General features: G+C 37.3%; 1 long non-coding RNA gene across 1 annotated transcript; it reads left to right on the top strand.

Moving 5' to 3' along the window:
- The first annotated feature begins 3,394 nt into the window (after positions 1-3,394).
- LOC133733341 (uncharacterized) lies at positions 3,395-4,750 on the top strand. Its single transcript, XR_009857644.1, has 2 exons — positions 3,395-3,731; positions 4,176-4,750. It is a non-coding gene; the product is annotated as an uncharacterized LOC133733341 (long non-coding RNA).
- Positions 4,751-6,000: the final 1,250 nt, after the last annotated feature.

The following is a 6,000-nucleotide window of genomic DNA, read 5'->3' as shown; positions in this document are numbered from 1 at the left end:
TCTTGTTTTGTTTGCGTGAGTTGTTTTGCAATGATTATAATGTAATTCCTGAACTAAACTTTATGCAGGGATTACTATGATTTGTTTTGGTGTAATTTTAGTGTAATCTCCTGAAATAAATTATATGCAAGGAGAGATTATTATGATTTTGGATTATGTGATTTCAGGTGATCTCCTGAACTAATTTTCTATGCAGGGATTACTGGTTTTTACTTTGTGTAAATTGTGAGTGCCGTTGTGGTTTTATGATTTATATTTCTTCGCGAGATTCTGGAGAGTCGTGAAATGATCTATGATGTCATAATGATGAAAATACTTCCTGTCGAGAGAAAAAGAGTGTGATTTATTGGAATGGTCGGGAAGACTAAAATGATTTGAAACGTCACTGAGGTGACAACAAGTACCTTTTGGTCGAGACAAATGAAGAGTGATTTTGTAATTCGTCGTTACACATTAAAATGATTTCAAACATTATTTGAGGTGGTTTTGTTTGACTGTGATTTTGTGAAACCAAATGCTGAGTTGAGAGTCAAAGCATGTGGTTTTTAGTCATAAGTTGACTTACTTATGCATGTTATTGAAGGATGAGAAATTGATGGTTGTTGTTGTAATATATGCTTATTGATTGTTTAGGTTGAGATGACTTAAGCACGTGTTTCTGTTTTGGTTGTTTGAATTTATTCACACGAGCTTCAAAAGCTTACTGGGTTTGTTGTTGCAACTCTGCAGGGTAGGGTGAACGTGGTTGAAGCAGTAGAGGTTCCTTACTATTGTAGTAGTAGGTTTAGTAACCTAATTGTGTTATGCACTTGTTAGTCTTCCGCTATATAATGAGCGTACTGTGTGAGTTTACTTATTAAATTGTTGTTTCAATTTAATTTTTAAGCTTAGTATAATGTAATATATGACTCTAAAGAACGAGTTTATGTTGACATTTGTGGGTTCAGGACATCGTTGGTTGCATGTGTTAAAAGAAACTTTTTACAGGTGTAGGTACAAGTTTTGATCAACTTGGTGTGTTGGCATTCCCATACAAAACGGGAAAGTATCTTTGCAGTTTAATGGGTTTAATATTCCTTATTTAAAGATATTTTTCTGTTTGTCAAATTGTGTTATTGATTTCCTAAGTATTTTAGGATTTGGTGGATATCTTGTATTAAAAGTTCGTCCTTTCCTAATTAAAGTCTAATTAGGTAGAATCTTGAGGAATTGAGCAGCTGCGTTGGTCAAATATATATTTAGAGAGATGCACGGCCAGAAGCAAGAACTTGGAATGCAAGAATATTGTTAGGCGTCTTGCATGTTTGCTAATTGAGTCTTCACAAGAGTCAAAACACTTGGTCCATGTTTAAGTGTTCTTGATCATTGTTTCATATGCAGAACTTCTCTTGAGATCAGTAGAGGAGCTGTGAAGAAAGGAGAGCGATATTTGGTGATCGTTCAAGTGAAGAAGGAGTTCAAGACGGAAGACAAACTTGGTATTAGTTTTCATCTAATCATTGTAGCCGAGCTAGTGCTATTCAAGTTTGTAAAGAAGATATCCTTCATCATAAGTTAATTCTTATTTTGGGTTCTCAAGAGTAAGAGCCCCGCAGTGTTTTTAATCTCAGAAGTTGAGATTTTCACTGCGTAACCAAAATCTGGTGTTCTGTTTGTTAATTTTAGTTTTTGCTGCCCAGTAAGGATTGATCCGTGCATTGCAATCCCCGTTTTCCAGAAAACACATTCTGTCCTTGTATTTTCAACAGGTATTTAGTGTTGATGTCTGAACCATCACGCCCAGAGTATTTGCGATTGTTAGTCTTCCACTGTGTAATGAGCATACTGTGTGAGTTTACTTATTGAATTGTTGTTTAAGTTTAAGTTTTAAGCTTGATATAATGTAATATGTGACTCTAAAGAACGAGTCTGTATTGACATTTGTGGATTAAGGACATCGTTGGTTGCATGTGCTAAAAGAAATTTTTTTACAAGTATTAGTGTTGATGTCTGAACCATCAAGCCCAGAGTATTTGTGATTGTTTAAATTATATTATTAATTGTAATTGAGAATCAGGGCGTAACATTGATATATGTAACCAATGACACTGGTGCTCGGAGTTTAATACCAACAATCGGAGTAGGTTCTCTCAAAACCATGCGCTGGCGGTCCTCGTTGTCAGAGACTGCTGAAGTCAGTGCTTGAAAGCGCGTTACCTTTGCTGCCAGCGTGGGCGCAGAGACTCCAGGAATAGTGAAAAGAGTAAACAAGCAGCCAGATGAAAAAACACTAAGGGCATCTCCCACCGTAGGCTATAATCTCATTTATAGCCTAAAACATCCTCCCACGGTAAGCTATTTCCCATGGACCAAGAAAAAAATTTGGCCTTCTCAAATTTGTTAGGCCAAATTTGGGCTCAGATTTGGTAAGCCAAATGGTGGGCCCTGCTGACTTTTTTTTTGTTTCTTTAAGACCATGAATTTTACATTTAAGAAAAATCATTTTTCCTAAATATATGGGTTATTTATAATGTTACTAAATATTAAAATTACATCATTGTAAATATCTTGTTGAGATCTTCAATATGAACCCAATATTTGATATGTTTAGAATTTTTAAAATAAATGTGTAATCATTAATTTTATGATATACTTATTTTCATTTAACTAAAACGACTAGTTTTATTGATAGCCTCGTCAAAACCATACTCGGAAATATATTCTGAGCTGCGAATTATAGTCATTTTCAAATTATAGCCGTTGGATGTGATAATATTTGATTTTTGACTTACGGAATTTGGCCTACGGTGGCAGCACTGCTTTTTGTTGGTAGGCCAAAAAAGCATATTAGAGGCAATATTTTGTTTTTGGTAGGCTAAAACCATTTGGCTTTTAGCCTACCATGGGAGATGCTCTAAGAATCAGCAATGGTAAAATTAGGTTGGGCCAGCTTGCAGAAGCTCAAGCAACCTCGTCCCTAGTAACTACATCCAAGAGTTGCTTCCCCACATCAAAAGCCTTAAACTTAGGGTTAGAGTTAGATGGCACCACCGAATTGGTGGCAGAGACTCCAGGAATAGTGAAAAGAGTAAACAAGCCACCAGATGAAAAAACACTAAGAACTGGCGACGGTATGCATTCCCAGTGCTCCTAACCTCCTCCTAGAACGAAGGGCCTACGCGTCCTGACTTAGGATGCTCAAGGAGGCCACAAACTCTCCAGATCGAAACCAACAAACTTCTTGTATTTGAAGCGAAGCGTTGCAGAAACATCCGGAGAAAACTCAAACTCGAAAGGTGGGTACGCATGTTTCACGGTGTCACAATATCATGTCTCAACCAAACCTAAATGTGTGAACCTCGCTGGATTCCAAATTTGTCCAATTGCAGCACAAACCCTAAGGTGGAGCTAGGCCTGGCATCTGAGCCCGTGACCCGTAAACCCGCCCGAAACCCGCACTGTAAAAGCCCGCACGAACCCGTCCATTTATTAAATTCGTGCTAAAAAAGCCCGCACGCAAAAAACCCGTAAATTAACGGGCCTTGCGTGCAAAACCCACTGGAACCCATGGAACCCGTTTACAAAACCTACTTCGAGTCTTCGACCTTTCCGTCATTCACCAGAAGTCCAGAACGCAACTCTCTCTCTCTCGAACTCAACCCAATCTGAGCACAGCAACCTCCCATTCATTTCCGTCACCCAATCTGAGCACGCTTTCTGGTTAAGCAGAGCCTTTAGCACAGAATCAAAAGGTCCGTTTTTTTTTCCTTTTCTTTTCTCTACGCGTTTCTGAATCTTTGAGACCCTATTTATGTCCCTTTTGGCACATTTTGCAACATGGGTTTTGGTTTTCTCATACAAATCTCAACTGGGTTCGATCAATACTGTGATTTCGGTTATGGGTTTTTGCTGTAATGAAAGAAAGTTTCCGTCTTTGGGTTCTCAGGGTGCTTCATCTACGACTCTAACTTTGTAAACAGTAGTTAGTAGGTTAGCATTAGTTGTAATCTGTAAACATTAGTAGATATATTTTCTGCAAGTTCATTTTTTTTTCTTCCATACTTTGCAAATACCCTTAAAACCCAGAAATTACATCTATGTTATGATTGGCTCTGATGCAAATGTCTAGTTTTGGGATTAAGGATTGTTCTATTTTCATGGGTTTTTGTGTTTATTGGAGTATTTCTCTGTTTCAGTTCCTTGGTATAATGGAAACTCAGAGGAGAACTTTTGGGTTGTGCTATTCCTTGTTAGTGGGGGTTTTCTTGGTATTCTTCTCTGGCATTGGTTCTTCTGCAGTTTCCAATGAGATCAATCTGTCAAATCGCTCTTGATGTTTTATAGTTTCTGTTAAACAAAGGAACTTGTATAAAAATTTTGTAGTTATGCTCAACAAGATGTGTTTATATGTTTGGTGAGCACTTGATCAACTTTGGTATTTCCGAGATAGCCATAGTTAGCCTTTTCAATTAACACAGTGTATGACAATATCTTTCTTAATCGAGACATAAACAGAGACGATAATCGAAAGGGGTTTGTAGAGACATATATTAGGAATATTAATTGATATTGTTAATGTTACTTTCACAAAATTTCTTTAAGATTTTGTAAAATTTTCTGTATCTTTTTCTGACATATAACACTCATCACACCACTGAATTTCAATGATATGTACAATGTACTAGATTGATGAGTGAACTGAGCTAGGTAATGCAATGCTCAGTATCTCATGCTAGGAATAAAATCTTTAAACTTGTTTTGATCTATAAATGCAAGTAGGGGTGGCTGCTTTTTGACTTTTAGTTTATCTCACTCTCACCCTGTAAAAGATTTAGAATATGAGTTGGTTGTGGGGAGTTTAGACTGTAAGATTATGATTGATCGATTTGGTATCAGTTTATAACGCTGTGGGATTGTTTGAGAGTTTTGGTGCTGCTGATTCAAATTACTCGATAGATGAGAGTTCTTCTCAAGCACAAGGCGATCACAGCTTACTTGAGGTAAAAAAAAAAATTTAACGGGTTTTTTTTTTTAAAAAAAATTAATTTTTTTTTAAATAAAAAAAAAATTAATTTAAAAAAAAAAAATTTGTTAACGGGTTCTTAACGGGTTCCAACGGAAAACCCGCAAACCCGTCGGGTTAAGCCCGCGAAACCCGTTAACTTAACGGGTTTTTACCGGGTCGGCCCGTTAAAAACCCGGCCCGTTAAAAACCCGACCCGTACCCGCACTATACCCGCCCGTTGCCAGGCCTAGGTGGAGCCAACCATCAAAATAGTTTTATCTGTCGCTACTCGCTAGAGCCAGTAGGAGGCCGAAAATTTCCACCCACACACTGGAATAGAAGAGATCAGGACCAAACTGACATCAGAAATACCCTTAAGAAGCTAGAGCCATCAGAGAAAAAAGACCGAAAAACCCTTATGATTTCTTTTAATTAATTACAAGCTTTAATCATTGTATAATAATTACCTCAGTCTTTTTCGTTGTTGTAAATAAATAATTAAAGTTCATCTTTAATATTGGGAAGCATTCTCTGAAGCTTTTGCTCTAAGAGAAAGCCGCGTTAGTGCTCGCCAAAATGGTTACAGAAGATCACAAGTTGAAGGTGGCTCTAATCTTGTCATCGACTGTGTAACTGGTATTAATGCAACAACTTGGAGGTTTATCAAAAGTTATCCATGACATCTAAAGCCTTGCTGGATCCTTCGACTCACTCTCATTTAAACATGACTTTAAATAAGCAAATTTTATTGCGGACGCAATTGCAAATCTGGAACATACATCATTAGACTGTTCTTATTGAACCAATTCTGTTTCTGATGTAGCTTTTAAAACTTTATTGTTTTATGCTGTAGAAGTAAAACTCGTTGCCCAACATACATCATTATTTAAAGGGACTTCAAAATGCGTTTTCTAGTGAGAGAAACTCCTCCTTCTCTCTAGCAAACCCAGCTTCCAGCTTTCCCCCTCCTCCCCCCCTTTCTTGCCAGATCTAGATCACTCCGATCTGGATCTTTG

This window comes from Rosa rugosa, chromosome 2 (assembly GCF_958449725.1).
Source record: "Rosa rugosa chromosome 2, drRosRugo1.1, whole genome shotgun sequence".
NCBI classification, from domain to species: domain Eukaryota; kingdom Viridiplantae; phylum Streptophyta; class Magnoliopsida; order Rosales; family Rosaceae; genus Rosa; species Rosa rugosa.
Note: the sequence above shows the minus strand (reverse complement) of the source record. Positions and strands in the feature narration are given on the sequence as shown.